At 38.0% G+C, this 24,717-nt stretch overlaps 1 pseudogene across 1 annotated transcript; it reads right to left on the bottom strand.

Annotated features, from left to right (window-relative positions):
- Positions 1 to 19,571: 19,571 nt before the first annotated feature.
- LOC149390156 (uncharacterized) lies at positions 19,572 to 22,390 on the bottom strand (annotated as a pseudogene). Its single transcript, XR_016300160.1, has 11 exons — positions 22,265 to 22,390; positions 22,120 to 22,175; positions 22,005 to 22,044; positions 21,706 to 21,783; positions 21,429 to 21,621; positions 20,843 to 21,092; positions 20,622 to 20,758; positions 20,435 to 20,529; positions 20,139 to 20,230; positions 19,893 to 20,023; positions 19,572 to 19,754 (listed from the first exon to the last, which is right to left on the bottom strand). The product of XR_016300160.1 is annotated as an uncharacterized LOC149390156 (transcript).
- Between the last annotated feature and the right edge of the window lie 2,327 nt (positions 22,391 to 24,717).

Here is a 24,717-nt window from a genome sequence, read left to right as displayed (position 1 = left end):
TCCACTAAAGCCCTAAAGACCTTAAATACGTTAAAGGTCTCGGATTTGTGTTTAAGCAAATAGACAAACCCATATCTTGAGTAATCATCAGTGAAGGTAACGAAGTATTCGTATCTTCCACGTGCCTGTTGGTTGAGCGGACCACATACATCAGAATGTATTAGTTCCAGCAACTCAGTGGCTCTTCGACCCTTATCGGAGAAAGGTCGCTTAGTCATTTTTCCTTCTATACAGGATTCACAAGTAGGTAGTGAGCCTATTGCAGAGGCTTGGAGTGGACCATCCCTCACAAGTCTCTTAATCCTATCTAGACTGATATGACCAAGTCTTAAGTGCCAGAGGTATGTTGATTTTGTTAGATCGGAGGATTTAGAAAGTTTGATCCTCTTTGGCTCCCTAATTAGATCGTTATCTATTTCGGTGTCTAAAAGAGAAGGTTGAGTGGGATAGATGTAAAAAAGACCATTCTTCATACATGCATCAGTGACGAAAGAATCAGAAAAAGAAATACGAATTCCATTCTTTATAAACTTTAAATAATAATCTTGCTCGAAAATTTGAGCAACAGATACTAGGTTTTTCCCAAAGGAAGGAACATAATAAACATTATTCAAATTTAAATTTCGATCTTCAAAAGATAGCGTCACGGATCCCACAGCCTTCGCATACACCACGCTCTCATCACCCCACTTGAAGCAGAAGTCGCCATCCTCTAAGCTTTTGCTTTTCCTAAAACCAGTCAAGGAGCAGCAAATATGGTTAGTAGCAGCGGAGTCAATAATCCACGATGATACATTATCAGCTACTAAACAGGCTTCAGTAACAAGTACAATACCTTTTGCTTTGGTTTTGAGGTAGGCAGGACAGTTCCTACGCCAGTGACCAGGCTCGTTGCAGTGGTGGCACTTGTCGTTAGACTTGTCCACCTTCGGAGCCTTTGGCGCCTTCTTCTTCGTGTGAACCTTAGGTTGGTTCTTCTTCTCAGCATTGCGAGGTCTCTTCTTAGATCCAGAGGTGGAGGCAGTAGCATGTACTTCTCCTTGAGCCCTCTTTTTCTTAGTGAGTGCCTCAGCGGTTTGAAGTTCCTTCATGAGCTCGGTAACAGTGTACTCCAGCTTGTTCATGGAATAATTCAACTTGAAGGTATCAAAGGTTTCGGGGAGAGTTTCCAAGATCATATCTATTTTAGTCTCCCCATCAATCTCAGATCCAAGAATCTCCATCTCGTTGAGATAGCTAATGATCAGCATCATATGATCTCTAACGGGAGTTCCAGCCTTCATACGACAGTTCATGAATTGTCGGACCGCTTGTTGCCTAGCTTGACGTCCTTGCCCTCCAAACATCTCATGGAGATTGTAGAGCATATCGGTGGCAGTTTCATAATCACGATGTTGTTGTTGCAACACATTGTTCATCGATGCCAAAATATAGCATCTCGCAATCTCATCGGATCGAAGCCAGGCCGCCAGGATTTCTTTCTCCTCTTGCGTCGAATCATCATTCGTTTGAGGACAGGGGGTGGTGAGAACCCATTTGTGCTTGTCGACAGTAAGGACTATGTCGAGGTTACGTTTCCAGTCGACGTAGTTTTCGTTTTCGAGTTTGATCGAGGAAAGAAAGATAGAGAGATGGTTGAGAGACATATTGCCTATAAAAGCTGAAACAAGTTTATGATTAGTCTTTGGTTTAGGATTTAAGTTTCATTAAGACTTTTTGTAAAACCCAAAGGTGTTATAAACCAAACGATAATTTACTCCCTCAAGAGAAGGCCGCAAAAAATCTCCATTTATAAGTAAATGACACATCATTAATGCTAAGCCAAGATGTCAAGACATCTATTTTGACTAGCGACCTTGTAAATTGGTTTGATCACTCATATCCTTTCGCAGAGCCTCAAGGGAGGATACTAGGGATTGAGCCTAAGTGTGCAACCAACCACTTAGTCCAAAAGATCAGCTTTGAAAAACAATCCCCCAAGGGGAGGCCTTGCCATCATTGCATCACTCTCGGACGTAGCTCATTGAGCAATGATCGAAGCAATAACGCCTTGGAGTACTCACATTTAAGTGAGGGTCGCAAGAGCGGCTCTTAGTCCCACGTTATTGCATCTTTCATTAGTGTTGGGGATCGCGGGTTACAAACAACGAATATAACCCTCCCACTTAGTTTTTGGAGTTGGTTCATCGACTCTTTTAAGTTCGGAAACAAATTTCCTAGTTAGAGAGCGACAGAGCGGACAACTAGAAGAGAATCCTAGATCGACATGTTCAGAGCAGTATTAGTGCATAAAGGCACAAGGTACATACTCGATCTTTTCCTATTTTCTATTTCGGGAAAGTGCGTGAGGGAAGTGTGAACTTCAACTCACTCGAACACTTGAAAGTTTGAGATTACACATCTTTTTATTTTTCGGCTTGTCTACAAGGAGACCTCCCACTCAAATTTTCAAGAGCATATAGATTTTGAACATATGTGATATAGATATAGTTTTGAAAACATTTTGAAAATTTATTTGATTTGGATGACAAAATATTTTTCAAGTTTGAAAGTGAAAACGGTTTTTCAAAATTCAAACTAGTTTTGTAAAAATTCAATTTCAATTAAACTTTCAAAAACAAAACATTTTAATCTCACACATCATGTTTACAATCATATGAAAAACATTTTTGCTCAAGAAAATTTTCTCATTAGAGTTCTATAACTCATGGTAGTGGGGTTTGAAAATCCGGATTTCTAAAAAACTGGAGTTTCAGACAGCCACGCACCTCGGAGTAAAATTGCCATATCTGGCGGCTCCGATGTCCTTTTCAGCCGAAACCGGTGGCATTGGACAGAGGACAGACAGAGCTTTAATTTAATTCAAGAATCATCAAATTTAGATTTCTGAGCAGAGAGTTATGCCTCTTTTAATGCGGGTTTACTCCAGCTCAAAGAAAAAGAAATAAATTAAAGCTTGGTCCTTTTTAGGTGCGAAAAAGAATCGAGTGTAACGGAACGTTTTAAGATGTTGTTTAAAGCTTATATTTGTGTCTTATTAGCAGGGTAATAACATATAATAAAAGAAATAACAACAAGCATAAAACGAATACGGTAAATAAAAGAAACTAGAAAGACAAAGTAACTAGTCACAAAATTTACCGAAATTTCTCAAACCTTTAAAACACGTTTTTTAATATAAAAAATTAAAAACTTTTAGAACTGATTCTAATGTGTTTTAAAAACATCCCAAACTCATAGAAAATCAACATGCTTTTTAATTTAAAGACAAGAGCATTAAATTAAAAAAAATCTAAGATTACAATTCTAACTTGTCACAAAATTAGTAAACTTTCGAAAACGATTTTCAAGCTCATAATTTTAAAAACATGTACATGCATCTCTTTGACCATAGCTCTGATACCATTTGTTGGAATCGATCTAGGGTTTGAGAAAATAATTAACGCTTCGGTAAGCGGCGGAATTTTAAAAATTTTCTTTTACAAGTAAAACAGTTTTTACTAACCTAGACAAGTGCAAGTACATGTAATTAAAACCCAATATGAGCTAGAAGTTTACTAACCTTTCTTGAAGCTTGAACTTTGAAGAAGCTTGTGGAAAGTTTGCAACGCTCGTCTCCCCTCGCAGCACGTCTCTCTTTCTTTCCTCGGCACCTCGAGCAACCACGAAAGTTTCTATCACTAAATCACTCGAAAAGAAGGAATCAGTGAGTGGGCACTTTTAAACACTACGACTTAAGAACGAGTCTCAAAGTCGCAGAGCTAAAGACTAGGTCGAGTGAGGACCTAGGTGCCAAGACAAGAAAAATCGAAAATATAAACTAGAGAGAGAGAGAGGAAGGGGCGGCCAAGTCTAGAGAGAGAAGCTCTCAATCTCTAAAACTTTTGATGAATCAATTGTGAGAAAAAGGGGCTCCTATTTATAGGAGAGGTCTCACCTTCTATAAGGTAGTTTCCTCTTCTATAGAATATCACATATTCATGAGCCAATTACCTCTTTTCCCACTTGAGATGCTCGGCCAAGGATGCCTTCTAGAAGGCTTGGATTTGTTTCCATTTTTGTTCCTTGCCTTGCCTTGTTCTCTCTTGGCCGATTACCCTAAAGCATCCTCATGCAAATTTGTTTCCTCTTTTTCTTTTGGCAAGTATCTTGATACATTTATGCACAAAATATTCTCTCTTGGTTGGGTATGTTGGGCGCCTATGTCCTTCTAGAATGGGCTTCTAGAAGCTTTTCCATTTGTTCATGACAACATGAAAAAGGCCCAATAAGAATTTTCAATAAAATTCTTATGAAATGAAATTAATTCACAAGGCCCAATGATCAAGTCATGGCCGAGTGAAACATGTCATAAAATGACCTTGTCAAAAATTTATTGACATTCATTTCATCCTTTGTCTCAAAAGACAAAAATACCCTTTTAACTATTTTCGTTCTTGTTTTGACTTAGCTTCCAGTTTAACTATTCCTATCGATGTGATTCCTGACAGTGACCTCATGGACCCAAATGAACAAAGCTTTAGCTAAACACTTGGACTCAAAATTCACAAACCTTTTCCAAGTTTAGCTTAATGCCAACTGACTCCACTAAAGAGCTGACACTGAAAATCTCTCGGTTCAAATGAATTTATTTTCTACTCAAGAATTCGACTTAATCATGATGAGCAGATCCACTGAAAATTATCTATGTTTACCCTTCATGAATGTCATCAGCTAGTCGGGATTTACTAAATTACCATTTTACCCTTCTAGCTGTTATTTCCTCAACCCCTTTGTCGCTTGTGAATAAGTTAGAAACAATGTATTGACGAGGAGCTAACAAGTCACATTGTTTCATCCAAAAGAGTCAGGACTCAATTTGGACACTGGCCAGTTCATTTATTCACACTCCAAGGAACAAAGCACGAGGTGACATACATTGCATTTCAGCAATCTTGTACATGAATTCCATATCTATAAGAACTTCACAAAGTTACTCATGACAGACTCACAACTTAGTACTTCACCAATAGGCCTTGTTCGGAATCACATAGTGAGTCCGAACTTTGACTTTCTCAAATGAGAATACTAAGGTGTGAAATGCCATGTCTCATTTCAGGATTAAGGTAAGCATGAAGCAATTCATACATAGTGACTTCGAGACATAAGAGGTTAAATGGTTTGTTCTTATATTGTCTCTAGAAGTGCACTGGTCAATTCAGTACCTTCGGAAGATACCTAGAAGAACTATAGAGTCCCCAACTCTCAATGCCTCATAACCAGACATCATAGATTCTTCTAACAATCATACTGAGGTCAATAGTCCTTTGACCCTAAGATTGCGAATATATCGTTTTAAGCAAACTACGAAGAGTTTGTTCATGCAAATCTACATTTGTCTCTTCGTAAGTTGTTTAGTTTGTTTATGGACTAAAAGACTATGGTTTTATCATAAAGCTTCAGACAAGGAAGATTGAATGAACGTTTCAACTTTATTAATGAATGAATAGGCAATTACAAGCAAGAGTCTTCATGAGACTTTATTACATCAAATGTTCAAAATAAAGATTACAACTCTTCTTGTGGGCACCATTGACAACATCCAGGAAATCTACTTCGGGATCTGTGTTCATCCTTAATGGTGGAGTTGTTGTGTGGAGAAGTATTAAGCAATCTTGCATTGCTGACTCCACAATGGAAGCAGAATATGTAACTGCTTGTGAAGCATCCAAAGAGGCTGTATGGCTTAGAAAATACCTTAAGTATTTGGAAGTTGTTCCGAACGTCGACGAGCCCATGACCCTTTATTGTGATAATAGTGGGGCTATCGCTAACTCAAAGGAACCTCGAAGCCATAAGCACTCTACACATATTGAGAGGAAATACCATTTGATTCGAGAGATCGCGCAACGCGGAGACGTGGAGGTGAAGTAGATCTCTGGCAGATCTATTCACCAAGGCCCTAGCGAACATGGTCTTCGACCAACTTTGAGAGGGATTAGGCATGTAGGACTACTCACATCTTCTTTGAGTCAAGTGGGAGTTTGTTGTCAATGGTGCCCACAAGAAGAGTAGTAGTGTCTATTTATGTACATTTGATGTCATATAGTCTTACGAAGACTCTTGCTTGTAATTGCGTATTCATTAATAAAAAGTTGAAACGTTCATTCAATGTTCTTTGTTTGAAGCTTTATGATAAAACCTTAGTCTTTTCGTCCATAAACAAACTTAACAACTTACGAAGAGACAAATATAGATTTGCATGAACAAACTCTTCGTAGTTTGCTTAAAACGATATATTCGCAATCTAAGGGTCAAAGGACTATTGACCTCAGTATGATTGTTAGAAGAATCTATGATATCTGGTTATGAGGCATTGAGAGTTGGAGACTCTATAGTTCTTCTAGGTATCTTCCGAAGGTACTGAATTGACCAGTGCACTTCTAGGGACAAGATAAGAACAAACCATTTAACCTCTTATGTCTCGAAGTCACTATGTATTAATTGCATCATGCTTACCTTAATCCTGAAATGAGACATGCCATTTCACCGCTTACGTATTCTCATTTGAGAAAGTCAGAGTTCGGACTCACTATGTCATTCCGAACAGGGCCTATTGGTGAAGTACTAAGTTGTGAGAATGTCATGAGTAACTTTGTGAAGTTCTCATAGATATGGAATTCATGTACAAGATTGCTGAAATGCAATGTATGTCACCTCATGCTTTGTTCCTTGGAGTGTGATTAAATGAACTGGCCAGTGTCCAAATTGAGTCCTGACTCTTTTGGATGAAACAATGTGACTTGTTAGCTCCTCGTCAATACATTGTTTCTAACTTATTCACAAGCGACAAAAGAGTTGAGGAAATAACAGCTAGAAGGGTAAAATGGTGATTTAGTAAATCCCGACTAGCTGATGACATTCATGAGGGGTAAACATAGATAATATTCAGTGGATCCGCTCATCATAATTAGGTTGAATTCTTGAGTAGAAAATAAATTCATTTGAACCGAGAGATTTTCAGTGTCAACTCTTTAGTGGAGTCAGTTGGCATTAAGCTAAACTTGGAAAAGGTTTGTGAACATTTGAGTCCAAGTGTTTATCTCGAGCTTTGTTCATTTGGGTCCATGAGGTCACTGTCACGAATCACATCGAGTAGGAATAGTTAAACTGGAAGCTAAGTCAAAACAAGAACGAAAATTGTCAAAAGGGTATTTTTGTCTTTTGAGACATAGGATGAAATGAATGTCAATAAATTTTTTGACATTGTCATTTAATGACAAGTAACACTCTGCCATAATAAGATTAATTGGGCCTTGTGGATTAATTTCATTTCATAAGAATTTTAATGAAAATTCTTAATGGGCCTTTTTCATGTTGTCATGAACAAAATGGAAAAGCTTCTAGAAGCCCTTTCTAGATGGTGTAGGCGCCCATAATACCCAAAGGAAGAGAGAATATTTTGTGCATGAATATATGAAGATACTTGCCAAAATAAAAAGAGGAAACAAATTTCCCCTAAGGGGAAAACAAGGTAGGCGCCCAAAAGGATCAAGAGAGAAGCAAATAAAAGAGGAAACAAATCCAAGGACTTACTTGCTTAGTCTTGGCCGTGTGACTCTTTGAAGGAAATGGGAAATTGGCTCATGAATATGTGATATTCTATAGAAGAGGAAACTACCCTATTAAAGGTGAGACCTCTCCTATAAATAGGAGCCCCTTTTCTTCACAATTGATTCATCCAAAGTTTTAGAGATTGAGAGCTTCTCTCTCTAGACTTGGCCGCCCCTTCCTCTCTCTCTCTCTAGTTTATTTTCGATTCTTTGTTTTGGCACCTAGGTCCTCATTTGACCTAGTGTTTAGCTCTGCGACTTCAAGACTCGTTCTTAAGTCGTAGTGTTTAAAAGTGCCCACTCACTAATTCCTTTTCTCTCGAGTGATTTAGTGATAGAAACTTTCGTGGTTGCTCGAGGTGCCGAGGAAAGAAAGAGGGACGTGCTGCGAGGGGAGACGAGCATTGAAACTTTCTAAGAGCTTCTCAAAGATCAAGCTTCAAGAAAGGTTATTAAACTTCTTAGCTCATAATAGTTTTTAATTACGTGTACTTGCTCTTTTGTCTAGGTTAGTAAAAACTGGTTTTACTTGTAAAAGAAAATTTTAAAAATTCCGCCGCTTACCGAAGCGTTAATTATTTTCTTAAACCCTAGATCGATTCCAACAATTTCAACAATCTTGTACATGAATTCCATATCTTTGAGAACTTCACATAGTTACTCATGACATACTCACAACTTAGTACTTCACCAATAGGCCTTGTTCGGAATCACATAGTGAGTCCGAACTCTGACTTTCTCAAATGAGAATACTAAGGTGTGAAATGACATGTCTCATTTCAGGATTAAGGTAAGCACGATGCAATTCATACGTAGTGACTTCGAGACATAAGAGGTTAAATGGTTTGTTCTTATCTTCTCTCTAGAAGCGCACTTGTCAATTAAGTACCTTCGGAAGATACCTAGAAGAACTATAGAGTCTCCAACTCTCAATGCCTCATAACCAGACATCATAGATTCTCCTAACAATCATACTGGGGTCAATAGTCCTTTGACCCTTAGATTGCGAATATATCGTTTTAAGCAAACTACGAAGAGTTTGTTCATGCAAATCTACATTTGTCTCTTCATAAGTTGTTTAGTTTGTTTATGGACTAAAGACTAATGTTTTATCATAAAGCTTCTGACAAGGAATATTGAAAGAACGTTTCAACTTTTATTAATAAATAAGCAGTTACAAGCAAGAGTCTTCGTAAGACTATATGACATAAAATGTACATAAATACACACTACAACTCTTCTTGTGGGCACCATTGACAACAAACTCCCACTTGACTAAAAGAAGATGTGTGTAGTCGTTCATGCCTAGTCCCTCTCGATGTTGGTCGAAGACCTTGTTCGCTAGGGCCTTGGTGAATGGATCTGCCAGAGATCTATTTCACCTCCACGTCTCCGCGCTGCGCGATCTCTTGAATCAAATGGTATTTCCTCTCAATATGTTTAGAGCGCTTATGGCTTCGATGTTCCTTTGAGTTAGCGACAGCCCCACTATTATCACAATAAAGGGTCATGGGCTCGTCGACGTTTGGAACAACTTCCAAATACTTAAGGAATTTTCTAAGCCATACAGCCTCTTTGGATGTTTCACAAGCCGCCACATATTCTGCTTCAATTGTGGAGTCATCAATGCAAGATTGCTTAATACTCCTCCACACAACAGCTCCACCATTAAGGATGAACACAGATCCCGAAGTGGATTTCCTGGAATCCTAATCCGCTTGAAAATCGGAGTCGGTATATCCTGTCATAGTCAGGTCAGTACCTGAGTTTGTAAGCATCAAGTTCCTAGTTCTTCGAAGATACTTAAGAACATGCTTAACAAAAATCCAGTGCTCGGGTCCAGGGTTGGATTGGAAACGGCTAACTACGCCAACGGCGATACAGATGTCAGGTCTAGTGCAAAGCATAGCGTACATGAGGCTTCCTACGGCAGAGGCGTAAGGAATTTCCCTCATGTCTTCAATCTCTTGTGCAGTCTTGGGAGACTGGTCCTTAGAGAGTGAGACTCCATGCCTAAAGGGTGTTTGGCCTTTCTTGGAGTCTTGCATCGAGAAGCGATCCATCACCTTATCAATATAAGATGCTTGAGAGAGCGACAGGGTCTGATTTTTCCTATCTCAAAAGATTTGGATTCCCAGAATGTACGCAGCTTCTCCTAGATCCTTCATATCGAATTGCTTTGCCAGCTAGACCTTAACCTTAGATAACTTACCCACGTCATTACCAATGAGTAGTATATCATCGACATATAATACCAAAAACACAACTTTGCCTTCGTGTATTAACTTGTAAACACAAGGCTCATCTATTGACTGTTCAAAGCCAAAGCTTTTCACAGTTTCATCGAATCTGATATTCCATGACCTAGATGCTTGCTTTAATCCATAAATGGACTTAAGCAACTCACAAACCTTGGTCTCTTGACCTTCTTCCACAAAACCGTCTGGTTGAGCCATGTAAATGCGCTCGTCAAGATTGTCATTCAGGAAGGCTGTCTTGACATCCATTTGCCAGATCTCATAGTCGAGAGCTGCAGCTATGGATAGGAGTATACGGATGGATTTAAGCATCGCGACTGGCGAGAAGGTTTCTTCATAGTCAATCCCTTATTGTTGGGTATAACCCTTCACCACAAGTCGTGCTTTGAACGTCTCGACGTTCCTATCAGGACCCCTTTTCTTCTTGTATATCCACTTACACCCTACGGGTTTAATCCCTTCAGGAAGGTCTACAAGTTTCCAGACTTTGTTGACATACATTGAGTGCATTTCAACTTTCATGGTGTCAAGCCAAAGGTTTGTTTCAGACAAGCCATCGCTTGGCTATAGGAAACAGGATCATCCATGTCAGAGACGGCTACGAGAGAGTCTCCATAAGACATGTACCTGTCAGGCTTTCGAGTAGCCCTCCCACTACGTCGAAGTACTACTTGACGAGATTCTGATGAGTTAGGTTGTGTTTCAGTTGGGGTAAGAACAGTTCTTACAGATGAGGTAGAAGCTTCCTCACCCAACTTTTCTTCAAGCACAATTTTGCTTCTAGGTTTTGCATCTTTCATAAAGTCCTCCTCAAGGAAACGAGCATTCGGGCTAACGAAAGTCTTATCGTCCTCGGGACTATAGAAAGTAAAACCCTTGGTTTCCTTTGGATATCCAACGAACAGACACAATTCTGACCTACTAGCCAACTTGCTAGTCTTTTGCCTTAGCACGTGTGCGGGGCAACCCCAAATTCGGATGTGACCCAGATTTACTTTACGGCCAGTCCATCATTCATAAGGAGTACCAGGAACCATCTTCGACAGAACTTGGTTCAGAATATAAGCGGTTGTTTCGAGGGCATATCCCTAAAAGGAAAGAGGGAGTGATGAGTAACTCATCATTGATCTAACCATCTCCATAAGAGTTCGGTTTCTTCTCTCTGACACTCCGTTTTGTTGAGGTGTGCCAGGTGCGGTAAGCTGAGAAGCGATACCTTCTTCTTTAAGAAAGTCATCGAACTCTCCATACATATACTCACCACCTCGATCAGATCGAAGGGTTTTGATCACTTTGCCAGTTTGCTTTTCCACTAAAGCCCTAAAGACCTTAAATACGTTAAAGGTCTCGGATTTGTGTTTGAGCAAATAGACAAAACCATATCGCGAGTAATCATCGGTGAAGGTAACGAAGTATTCGTATCCTCCACGTGCCTGTTGGCTGAGCGGACCACATACATCAGAATGTACTAGTTCAAGCAACTCAGTGGCTCTTCGACCCTTATCAGAGAAAGGTCGCTTAGTCATTTTTCCTCTATGCAGGATTCACAAGTACGTAGTGAACCTATTGCAGAGGCTTGGAGTGGACCGTCCCTCACAAGTCTCTTAATCCTATCTAGACTGATATGACCAAGTCTCAAGTGCCAAAGGTATGTTGATTTTGTTAGATCGGAGGACTCAGAAAGTTTGATCCTGTTTGGCTCCCTAATAAGATCATTATCTATTTCGGTGTCTAAAAGTGAAGGTTGAGTGGGATAAATGTAAAAAAGAGCATTCTTCATACATGCATCAGTGACAAAAGAATTATCAGGAAACAAAATACGAATTCCATTCTTAATGAACTTTAAACAATAATCTTTGCTCAAGAAGACGAGCAATGGATGTTAAGTTCTTCCCAAAGGTAGGAACAAAATAAACATTATTCAAGTTTAAAGTGCGGTCTTCAAAAGACGGCGTCACGGATCCCACAGCCTTCGCAGACACCAGGCTCCCATCACCCCATTTGAAACAGAACTCGCCTTCCTCTAAGCTTTTGGTTTTCTTGAAACCATTCAAGGAATAACAAATATGATTAGTAGCAGCGGAGTCAAGAATCCACGTTGATACATTATCAGCTACTAAGCATGCTTCGGTAACTAGTACAATACTTTGTTCCTTTGCTTTGAGATAGGCAGGACAGTTCTTTTTATCGGCCTTATGAGGTCTCTTCTTAGTTCCAGAGGCGGAGGCTTCGTGCTCAGTAGCATGTGCCTCTCCTTTATTCCTCTTTCTCTTAGTGAGACCTACAGCAGTGTGAAGTTCCATCATAAGCTTGGTAACAGTGTACTCTTGCTTGTTTATGGAGTAGTTCATCTTGGAGGTATCAAGAGATGCGGGGAGAGTTTCTAAGATCATATCTATGACATTCTTCCCATCAGTCTCAGATCCTAGGATTTCCATTTTATTCAGATAACTAATGATCAGTATCATAAAGTTTCCAATAGGAGTCCTAGCCTTCATGTGACAGTTCATAAACCGTCGGACTGCTTGTTGCCTTGCTTGACGCCTTTGCCCTTCAAACATCTCAGGGAGATTGTAGAGCATGTTGGCGGTAGTCTCGATGTCACGTTGTTGTTATTGCAACACATTGTTCATTGATGCTAAGATATAGCACCTCACAATCTCATCGGAGTAGAGCCAGGCCGCCAAGGCGTCTTTGTCCTCTTGAGTCGAATCATTATTCGTTTGAGGAGGACACGGGGTGGTGAGTACCCATTTGTGCTTGTTAAAGGTAGGTATTATGTCGAGGTTATGTTTCCAATTAATGTAGTTTTTGGTTTCGAGTTTGTTCGAGGAAAGGATGAACGAGAGAAGGTTGAGAGACATATTGCCTATATAAGTTGAAACAAGTTTATGATTAGTCTTTGGTTTAGGATTTAAATTTGTTTAAGACTTGATAAAATCCAAAGGTGTTATAAACTAAACGATAATTTACTCATTGGAGGGAAGGCCGCAAAAAATCTCCATTTATAAGTAAATGACTCATCATTAATGCTTAGCCAAGATGTCAATACACCAATTTTGACCAGCCACCTTTTAAATTAGTTTGATCACTCACATCCTTTCGCAGAGCCTCAAGGGAGGATTACTAGGGATTGAGCCTAAGTGTTCAACCAACCACTTAGTCCAAAAGGTCAACTTTGAAAAACAATCCCCCAAGGGGAGGCTTTGTCATCATCGTCTCACTCTCGGACGTAGCTCATTGAGCAATGATCGAAGCAAGAACGCCTTGGAGTACTCCCATTTAAGAGAGGGTCGCAAGAGCGGCTCTTACTCCCACGTTAATTGCTTCTTTCATTAGTGTTGGGGATCGTGGGTTACAAACAACAAATATAACCCTCCCACTTAGTTTTTGGAGTTGGTTCATCGACTCTTATAAGTTCGGAAACGGATTTCCTAGTTAGAGAGCGATAGAGTGGACAACTAGAAGAGAATCCTAGATCGACATGTTTAGAGCAGTGTTAGTGCATAAAGACACAAGGTACATACTCGATCTTTTCCTATTTTCTATTTCGGGAAAGTGCGTGAGGGAAGTGTGAACTTCAACTCACTCGAACACTTGAAAGTTTGAGATTACACATCTTTTTATTTTTCGGCTTGTCTACAAGGAGACCTCCCACTCAAATTTTCAAGAGCATATAGATTTTGAACATATGTGATATAGATATAGTTTTGAAAACATTTTGAAAATTTATTTGATTTGGATGACAAAATATTTTTCAAGTTTGAAAGCGAAAACGATTTTTCAAAATTCAAACTAGTTTTGTAAAAATTCAATTTCAATTAAACTTTCAAAAATCAAAATATTTTAATCTTACACATCATGTTTATAATCTTATGAAAAACATTTTTTCTCAAGAAATTTTTCTCATTAGAGTTCTATAACACATGGTAGTGGGGCTGAAAATCCGGAATTCTAAAAACTGGAGTTTCAGAACAGAGGAAAGACAGAGCTTTAATTTGATTCAAGAATCATTAAATTTCGATTTTTGAGAAGAGAGTTATGCCACTTTTACTGCGGGTTTTACTCCACCTCGAAGAAAAAGAAATAATTAAAGCTTGGTCCTTTTTAGGTGCGAAAAAGAATCGAGTGTAATGGAACGTTTTATGAAGGTTGTTAAAGCTTTTATTAGCAAGGAAATAACATGATATAATAGAAATAACAACAAGCATAAAACGATTCAAGTAAAAATAAGAAACTAGTAAGACAAGAAAACTAGTCACAAAATTTTTCTCGAAATTTCTCAAACCTTTAAAACACGTTTTTCAATATAAAAAATTAAAAACTTTTAGAACTGATTCTAATGTGTTTTAATAACATCCCAAACTCATAGAAAAACAACATGATTTTTAATTTAAAGGCAAGAGCAATAAATTAAAAAAAATCTAAGAAAACAATTCTAACTTCTCACAAAATTAGTAAACTTTCGAAAACGATTTTCAAGCTCATATTTTTAAATACATGTACATGCATATCTTTGACCATAGATCTGATACCATTTGTTGGAATTGATCTAGGGTTTAAGAAAAAGTTTAACGCTTCGCAAAGCGGCGGAATTTTAAAAATTTTATTTTCAAGTAAAACGCATTTTACTAACCTAGACAAAGAGCAAGCACATGTAAATAAAAACTATTATGAGAATAGAAGTTTACTAACCTTTCTTGAAGCTTGACTGTTGATGAGCCTTCGGAAGGTTGAAAACGTTCGTCTCCCTCGCAGCACGTCTCTCTTTCTATCCTCGGCGACTCGAGCAACCACGAAAGTTTCTATGACTAAATCACTCGAAATAAAAGGAATCAGTGAGTGGGCACTTTTAAACACCACGACTTAAGAACGAGCCTTGAAGTCGCAGAGCTAAACTCTAGGTCAAATGAGGACGTAGGTGCCAAAACCATAAAACGAAATTGACTAGAGAGAGAGAGAGGAGAGGGGCGGCCAAGTTCTAGAGAGAGAGTCTCTCAAATCTCTTAAACTTGGATGATTGAAATGTGAGGAATGAGGCTCCTATTTATAGCAGAGGCTTTACCTTCAATAGGGTAGTTTCCTCTTTTATAGAATATCACATATTCATGAGCCAATTTCCTCTTTTTCCTCTTGAGATACTCGGCCAACACAAGGCTTCTAGAAGCCTTGATTTGTTTCCTATTTTGTTCCTTTCTAGCCTTGGCCGATTCCCATGTGCATCCATATGCAAATTTGTTTCCTCTTTTTCTTTTGGAAAGTATCTTGATCCATTTAGGCACAAAATATTCTCTCTACCTATGGGTATGTTGGGCGCCCAAACTAATTCTAGAAGGAGCTTCTAGAAGCTTCTTCATTTGTTCATGACAACATGTAAAAGGCCCATTAAGAATTTTCAATAAAATTCTTATGAAATGAAATTAATCCACAAGGCCCAATGATCAAGTCATGGCCGAGTATTATTAAGTCATCAAATGACCTTGTCAAAAAATTTATTGACATTCATTTCATGCTATGTCTCAAAAGACAAAAATACCCTTTTGACAATTTTCGTTCTTGTTTTGACTTAGCTTCCAGTTTAACTATTCCTAATCGATGTGATTCGTGACAGTGACCTCATGGATCCAAATGAACAAAGCTTGAGCTAAAATACTTGGACTCAAAAGTTCACAAACCTTTTCCAAGGTTAGCTTAATGTCAACTGACTCCACTAAAGAGTTGACACTGAAAATCTCTCGGTTCAAATGAATTTATTTTCTACTCAAGAATTCAACCTAATTCTTATGAGCGGATCCACAGAATATTATCAGTGTTTACCCTTCATGAATATCATCAGCTAGTCGGGATTTACAAATTTACCATTTTACCCTTCTAGCTGTTATTTCCTCAACTCCTTTGTCGCTTGTGAATAAGTTAGAAACAATGTATTGACGAGGAGCTAACAAGTCACATTATTTCATCCAAAAGAGTCAGGACTCAATTTGGACACTGGCCAGTTCATTTATTCACACTCCGAGGAACAATGCATGAGGTGATATATATTGCATTTCACCAATCTTGTACATGAATTCTATATCTATGAGAACTTCACAGAGTTACTCATGACATACTCACAACTTAGTACTTCACCAATAGGCCTTGTTCGGAATCACATAGTGAGTCCGAACTCTGACTTTCTCAAATGAGAATACTAAGGTGTGAAATGACATGTGTCATTTCAGGATTAAGGTAAGCACGATGCAATTCATACGTAGTGACTTCGAGACATAAGAGGTTAAATGGTTTGTTCTTATCTTGTCTCTAGAAGTGCACTGGTCAATTCAGTACCTTCGGAAGATACCTAGAAGAACTATAGAGTCTCCAACTCTCAATGCCTCATAACCAGACATCATAGATTCTCCTAACAATCATACTGGGGTCAATAGTCCTTTGACCCTTAGATTGCGAATATATCGTGTTAAGCAAACTACGAAGAGTTTGTTCATGCAAATCTACAGTTGTCTCTTCGTAAGTTGTTTAGTTTGTTTATGGACTAAAGACTAATGTTTTATCTTAAAGCTTCAAACAAGGAAGATTGAAAGAACTTTTCAACTTTTATTAATAAATAAGCAGTTACAAGCAAGAGTCTTCGTAAGACTATATGACATAAAATGTACATAAATACACACTACAACTCTTCTTGTGGGCACCATTGACAACACCAATTTGCGACCGAAGGGGCTTCGAGTTAGGTCGACGATTTCACTCAGACCCGTATGCTCGAAAGGCCGTCGGGGTCTGGAGCTTCCTAAGCGCGTGTTCCCGTGTGTGTGCGGGGGGCTTAATGTTTTGTTTATTGGGCCGTGTATTTTTTAGTGTACTTCGCAGGACTCACTAGCCCCCAAAATTTTTAGTGTACAGGTCATGCCGTGATGACTAAAAACTTAATAAAGTGGATTTTTGAAAAGAAAAAACCTCAGACATTATTATTTTTTGCGAATAGATTACATCCTCAAACATTGGCAAATGGACCTTATTGAATTGGGGAGATCAAAGCAATAAATGGTGGAGCCGTTGTCACTAGTAGTACTGCTTCAAGTGTTCGGCGTACCAAGGATGTCGGATCAGGGTCCCGTCCGTATGCTCGATGTAATAGGTTCCGTCATGTATGACTTGGAGAATGTTGGAATTGATCTAGTGTTTAAGAAAAAGTTTAACGCTTTGGGTAAGCGGCAGAATTTTAAAAATTTTCTTTTAACAAGTAAAACGATTTTACTAACCTAGACAAAGAGCAAGTACGCGTAAATAAAAAACTATTATGACCATTATAAATTTACTAACCTTTATAGAAGCATGAACGTTGATGAGCCTTCGGAAGGTTGAAAACGTTCGTCTCCCTGGCAGCACGTCTCTCTTCTTTCCTCGGCAACACGAGCAACCACGATGGTTTCTATCACAAGAATCACTCGAGAGAAAAGGAATTAGTGAGTGGGCACTTTTAAAGACTACGACTCAAGAACAAGTGTCAAAGTCGAAGAGCTAAAAACACTAGGTCAAATGAGGACCTAGGTGCCAAAACAAAAACGAAAGAAAACTAGAGAGAGAGAGAGGCGAAGTCGGCCACCACAAGGTCTAGAGAGAGAAGCTCTCAATCTCTAACTTATGTGGGATGAATAGAATGAGAGGAATGAGGGTCCTATTTATAGGAGAAAGGTTGGCATTGGAAAGAAGTAGTTTTCTCTTATTTTCCAAGCCTTCATGAGTAATCCTTTATTGCCCATTCCTATCCAAGTCGTACGGCCTACATGTGCCTTCATGACACCTTGGATTTTTTTCCTCTTTTATTCTTTGCTCTCTCCTTGCGTGTTTGGCCGAAATCCTACTGAAATTCTGATTAGTCGCAAAGACAAGATGTCGCACACAATGTGTTGACAATGTGTCTGACAACTTGCTTGAACACAGATTATGGATAAACAACAAACAGTGCAGTAAATAAAATACACACGATATGGTTACCCAGTTCGGTGAAATACACCTACGTCTGGGGGCACTCTGCCAGTGGAAAGGATTTCACTATCTTGTAGTCAATAGTACACACAAGGTTTATACACTACCAGAAATTTGACCTCTAACTACTGCCGAACGCTGTAGTCATTTTCAATCGACTACAGTTTACTGACTGTCATCTATTGCACTGGAATTTTATCTCTTTGATTATGACTCCAGTTTTTGGCCGTAGTGTATCTGTTTTATAAGATTGTAGTTAAAATATATAACTACATTTATTAGATATAGTCTTACTAGTCTCATCTATAAATACTACAGCGTTATGATGTAGTTATATATAACTCAATTACATAAGAAAAAAACACTACAGTTTTAACAAGTAGTCTTAATTGATTTAATTAGACAGACTACGGCGTTTTTGTGTCATCTATTGCACTGGAGTCTTATCTCTTTGCCTATGACTCCATTCTTTTTTGTTGAAGACTACATTTTTATAATGTAATTGTTCAAGTTGAGAGTCAATAAACACTACATCTTTAAAAAGTAGTTATAATTTATTGAGTTAGACAGACTACTGTGTTTTTGTGGCATCTATTGCACTGGAGTCTTATCTCTTTGCCTATGACTCCAATCTTTTCTCTTGAAGACTACATTTTTTATCTGTAGTTTATATCCATGAAATTCTATTTTAACAATATAGACTACATCTTATTTATGTAGAGCAATTTTTTTAATAAAAATATATATTTAAATAAATATTTATACTAAATTACATTTATAATAAACGAATATCCAAAAAATACCTAATAATAATATCAAAAAATCTCATATTTCATTAAATCAATCATAAATATCATTTACATTTACATGCATAAATTTGGCATTACAAATATTTGGAAAAGATAAATTACTTACAATTTGTTTATGACACTACAAGCAAAGTTTTTTTTTTTTTTGAAGGAGACCCTACAAGAAAAGTTAATATAGTGAACCCATTGAACCTGCAGGCAAGGGAAAAACACACACCAAAATCACACAAAATCATAAACACCTGAGACATAAGAAAAAGCCACACCATGTACTAACACCCTGAGACATTGTTTAGCTTTGAACCTAACACTAATTAGACACTAACACTAATATTTCACACACACATGATCAAATCAGACTTACCTAACATAACACACACAGAGACTAGGACAGACACTAAGTACTTACAATTTTTCATAGACCCACTGTGGATAGAAAAATAGTTCAAAACACTACCAAGCTTGACTAAGCTCATTTGGACTTGTGATTTAAAGGAATGGGTTAAATATTTATTTTTTGTAATGAAACTGAAACAATCAGACCTAATATGAAATAATATTGGCAGTGGATATATCATACAAAGATTCTGAAAAATTCAACGATCATCACAAATCAAGCATCAATTCAGCACCAATAATCAAGAACCCTTTACCCACAAAAACCCCAAATTCATGAAACCTAACTCAAGAGAATCACAATCAAACCAAACAAAGGAACGCGAGAAACAAGAACGACGTGAATCATAAACATCTCCATCAAATTTATCCTCAAACCATTCAATTTCCGAAATCAAGCGGAATCAAAAGGAAGCCCTAATTCACGATTAGAAGAGGAGAAAATTACCTCAGAAACTCGTGAATAACTGGCGAGAATCCACTTACAGCTCCTTTGCCGTACATCTTACTAATATAATATCTCATGAAAATTAAGGCCTATGTGATATTCTAGAAATCAAATATTTTTTTTTTCTTTCTGCGATCTTACCTCAAATTAGTTTAATCACAAGTGGCAGATGTTATATACAGAAAGATCCGAACTCATCGGCTAGAAATTAGAAAAATAAGCTGCCAAAATTATGCTCTCGTCATTGCGTACTTTAACTTCCTTCCTGTCGTACAATTTCACCATAGAAATTGACATTATTTGATTTTTAAACAGTTACTTGGAACACAACCAAGCTAAGGACCATATAGATCATTTCACTTGATTGCAAAGTCAACACAAATTTATAGTATGATAATCGTACCATGGTGGGTGAATCCATATGCAATTTCCAACTTCCAGTTCCACATCAGCAGAGATTCTCTGATTGAAAATGATTTTTTTTCTTGATCCTTGATTCTCCAGCTGATTTAGAGGATCTAATTCTTGGAGGCCCTGCAGAAACAAAATATAGAACCTAAAGTCAAACCAAAATGCATGGCCATGAAAATAGCTAATTAGGAAATTTCCTAATCAAATTGAACTAATGATTTCCATGGCTAAAAAATACCTCAAAGTTATCACTGTTGAAGCAATGACAAACTGTCAGCTTCGCTTCCAAGTGTCTCGACAGAAGCTTGACATAAATGCAGCTTTGTTCCTCTGTCACATATTTTAAATATAGACAAAACAATTATATACTTGCATTAGACCAATGCACAATTTTTGTTTTTCAAATTTATGCAAGTTAATTTCCGTAACTGAGGGAAAATGTTTTGGGAATAGAAAGTGTTAAATAAAGTGTTAAATTCTGTAACTGATGAGATATATATATATATATATATATATATATATATATGTATATACTTTGTAATGCTTCATCCCCTTTCTTCTCCAAAAAATCTGTTTCTCGTTCCTTTTCCATCTGCATAACCTGTTGCAGTCTCCAATACAATCCACCTCTGCAAAATCCGAGAATATTTAAGCACCAAGAGTTATTGTCGCACCTATTTTGTCCTTCTCAATCGTGTTTATAACAGTAAACACTACTGACCTCAGTGCTTTAGACACATTGTGATTACTTCTCATATTCTCATTCGAGAAAGTATCACCAAAAGCTTCATGGAACTGGTCTACGATAGTTTTTCTTTTAGCATCAGGGACGGCAAGCTCAATCTCATTATCACTCATCTGCATGAGAGCATTGATAAGAATATAACCTAAATGATGAAATTCAGTTAGAAAATGTTTAACTCGGATTTCAAAATCAATAACCTCGCTGTCACTAGATGGCTCACAGCAATCCACATCATCAGGGGATACTTCTCTGCTCTTTATTACCCGTTTTCCTCTTTTACTTCTGATCTGTAAAGAGGATCAAAAAGTTCGAGAGGAAGATTAGTGCTATCCTGAAGGCCATCTAAAAGTTCGGCGATCGATTTTGGCTGCTCGTTACATTCATGCTTACGGGTTTCTAATTCCACTTCGGGACTCGTCATTCTGAATGTCCTCGAGAAGCTCAGCTCTGGGTTTTATCGTAAGCCTAACAGTCAAGGTTAAGAAAAAGTATGGTTGACTCAGTCGCGTTATAAATAAAAAATCTGAATCCGGGCTGTCACGACAAGGCTAAAACTTTGGCATAGAGTGTCTAAGAGTAAAATTTAGCAATTCTGATTTACAATACATGACACAATATCATTCTATTCTAGCCATGTACCATTTCCCAATTAGAAAATGTAGAAACCGAGTCCGGAAATATCAACTGTACATATATAGAAAACAAACGGAATCACTGAAGGCGATAATTATTTGGAATTACGATGGAACCAAAAACCAAGACATAAAAACCCAAAGAAATTACCTTTAGAAGATTTCTTTTGTTTCAAATGGGATGAAGCTTGTTTGCTCAAATGTGCAAGAGCCTCGGCTTCTTTACTCGCAAAAGACCATGAGTTCAAAAAGTCTTGTCCACCAGCTCCAAAATCAAGCCTGGCGTTTTTCGAAATTCTTTGGGGTTGGTCTGGACTTGAAATCTTTGACTGCACATTCTTCCCCTTTCAAAAAGATACACACACAACATTGGGGTTTCATATACAATAAAGGAAAAAAAAATATTGAAAAAAATAAGTATAGATTACCTCATCTTCTGATATCACGTCATCGTCAAAGAAATCGGGAATCTCAACATCATCTTCGCGAATCGGAATTATTTGGTTCTAATTGCAACCAAAGCCATGAATAAATTCCCAAATTATACACAAAAGGAGGGGTAAAACACACACACACACGAGAATCGACTACCGTATGGGATAGACCACTGGCTTCATTTCCAACCTCGCGATTTCCTGAGAACGAAGAGAACCAATTCTGAATAGCGTTAACACAGCGAGCAATACACAAATATAATAGTTTTATAAAGAACAGAAGAATCAAGTACCTTTGAGTAGTTCAAAACGCGACAGAATTTCCGACCCTTGCTGTGAAAAGATCAGCCATTAAAACTCCGATAATCCGAAACAGTGAGATAGTAAAATTAGAGAGATAATGTGTACCTTTCTATGAACAGAAGCGACGAGTGAAACACAATCGTTGCCCAACTCTTCTTCATCTGCAAAGTGACCACCGAAATTATTACTCGGAGAAAAAATTCTACAAGATTAAGAGTGTATATTGTCGTGGAACGATTTGATTAGTTACCGGAGATGCTCTGGTCGGAATCTGGGTTTGCCTAGAAATGCCAGGTTCGAAAAGTAAGAAAAATCAAACTCACTGGTTCTTCACAATGTCGTTTCCTATTACATGATATCTACAACATTCTGTGAGTGAAAACAATGAAACATGACAGCATCTTTTTCTTGAAATTGGAAAGGATTACAACAAAGTACAAAACCAAATTATAAAACTAAAATATCAGAATAATGGTAGCACAAATATGCAGATCTTTTTAACTTGTACAGGGATAAAATACCCTACAGAACAGAATTAAGCCGAAATACCTTAGGCAGATGATGTGCCAGTGGCTGTGGAACAAACATTGAAGTTTGCTGAGAGACTTTAGGAATAAATCCTGACTGAGAGCTCTTAGCAGCATAATTTGTCTGAGTGGCCGGTGTAGCGTTAAGGCATAAAAATGAAGTTGGGAATTTACCAGAGGCGATCCAATCGCAGCGTTAAGGCTGGCCAAGAATCTTCGACGCCATAGCCTGACATATCAACAACGCCATAGCCTGACATACTAGACCCTGAGCCTCGAGACCCTCTCAAAATGGCAAGTGGGTCCGATCCATTTATCTTGCTCGCCGCAAAACCTAATATTCAAATTCGGATTTCTTCAAAGACTAAAGCAGAGAATGCAAAATTGGTGACAAATCAAATTGGATTTCGATGGAACATTGAATTTGAAACGAGATTATAGAAGTGAGAGAGAAGAAGAAGTGCGAGAATGCGATAAGCTTACCTCCCTGAGTCGGGGATGGACTTCTGTGAAGAAGTAGCGAGAGGAAAGAAATTAGTTTTGAATCTTTCAGAAAAAAATGTCTCGAGCGAGAGAGAGTGTAGCGACGGGAAACAAGTACGGAGATATAGAGACGAGGATGGTGTTTCAGACATAGAGAAAGATGAGATATACAAGATGAAAGAGAGAAAGTGTATTTTCTTATACATAGTCAATTTGCGTTTCAAAAAAAAGAATTATACATAGTCAATTTTAATCCATTTTCATCTACCGCTCAAACAAATTTTTTGTGGGAAATTTCCCACCCACACTCAAATAGTAAAATTTTGTTAATTTTTTATATTTTAAGTATTACAACTCCTTTTTAACTTGTGACTGTAGTGTAAATTTGCCAAAATTTTGTGGGAAATTTCCCTCCGTTTTAAAATGATGAAATTTTGATCATTTTTAATTTTTTGAGTATTACCACTACTTTTTTATATTAGCTGTAGAGAAAAATAGACCATTATCTACAGCTTTATATTCGACTGGAGTCTAATATAGACCTAAAAAAAGGTGACCGTAGTCTGTATTCAAAGACTCCATTAAAAGGCTAAACTGGAGTTAAAAAATAAAAAAAACTGTAGTTGTATCCCATATTTCTGGTAGTGATATCTGATTACAATCGACAAATCAATAAAACCTAGAGACTATTACCACCAGTGATCACCTAGTCAGGGACTCCCCCTGAATTTGAGCTCCGTCTCAATTTCACCCTTCGAGCAACCGCCTGGCTCGGATGACCTTTAGTCTTCAGCTGTTCGTGAACCTTCAATCACGTGAACACAAAAACCCAAGATGGTTGAGGGATGTTTCTCGACATCTGGCTAGCCTGCTGTTGGGGTACAAAAGTGGTGTGGGATGATGAAGCACCGTGAGTATATCCAAATCCCTTCATGTTCTTTGCAGGTTTCCCAATAGTGAGGATTTTGTCAAGACTGTCAGTCCCGGAGTTCAGCATCCTGACAGATTTAGTCATCTGATCAAGTTCTCCATTCAGCCGACTGACTTCCTTCTTCAGATCTACAATGGTCTCTAGAAGCCTTGCCTTGTCTTCGGTTAGAGTGAGGATAAGAGCACTCTGTTTGTCGAGAATCTGGATTCCTCAACCCATTTGGTGTGCAGAGTATTGTATGCATCATTCATGGCGTTGTCAGATAGTTCTTCCTCTAGAACAAATTTATGGGAGCATTCACCAAATTCATTAGTAGATTCATGTGTATGGATAGAAGCAGTAAAGGCCACAAAGTTACTTATCTGATCGGAGTCGCTATCTTCATCTTCTTCATCCGATAAAGTAGCGTTGTACCCCTTTTTCTGTTTCTTGAGGAAGTTGGGACACTCCTTCTGAATGTGTCTGAAACCTTCACATTCATGATACTGAACACCTTTCCCTTTTCCGGAGCGTTCACCACTTTTACCATTTCTGTGAGGGTTAATATTCTTCTGGAATCTTTGTTGGAAAATGTCCTTGACATCTTGCGAGACATTTTTCCCATTCATCTGGTTGAGTCTCTTCATAACCCTGCTATAATTTTTTGCCAGCATAGCTATAGTATCGTCAATATCATTGTCAGAATCCGAGTATACCTGTTCCTTTTGTTCATGAATAGAGCTTTTGAGGGCCATACCTTTGTGTTTCTTCTCCATCTTGGGC

The sequence above is a fragment of the Urtica dioica genome, chromosome 7 (assembly GCF_054948205.1).
Source record: "Urtica dioica subsp. dioica isolate 48M chromosome 7, U.dioica_male_clone48M_v1_H2, whole genome shotgun sequence".
Taxonomy (NCBI): domain Eukaryota; kingdom Viridiplantae; phylum Streptophyta; class Magnoliopsida; order Rosales; family Urticaceae; genus Urtica; species Urtica dioica.
The sequence above is the reverse complement of the archived record's forward strand: the minus strand, read 5'-3'. Positions and strand labels throughout refer to the sequence as shown.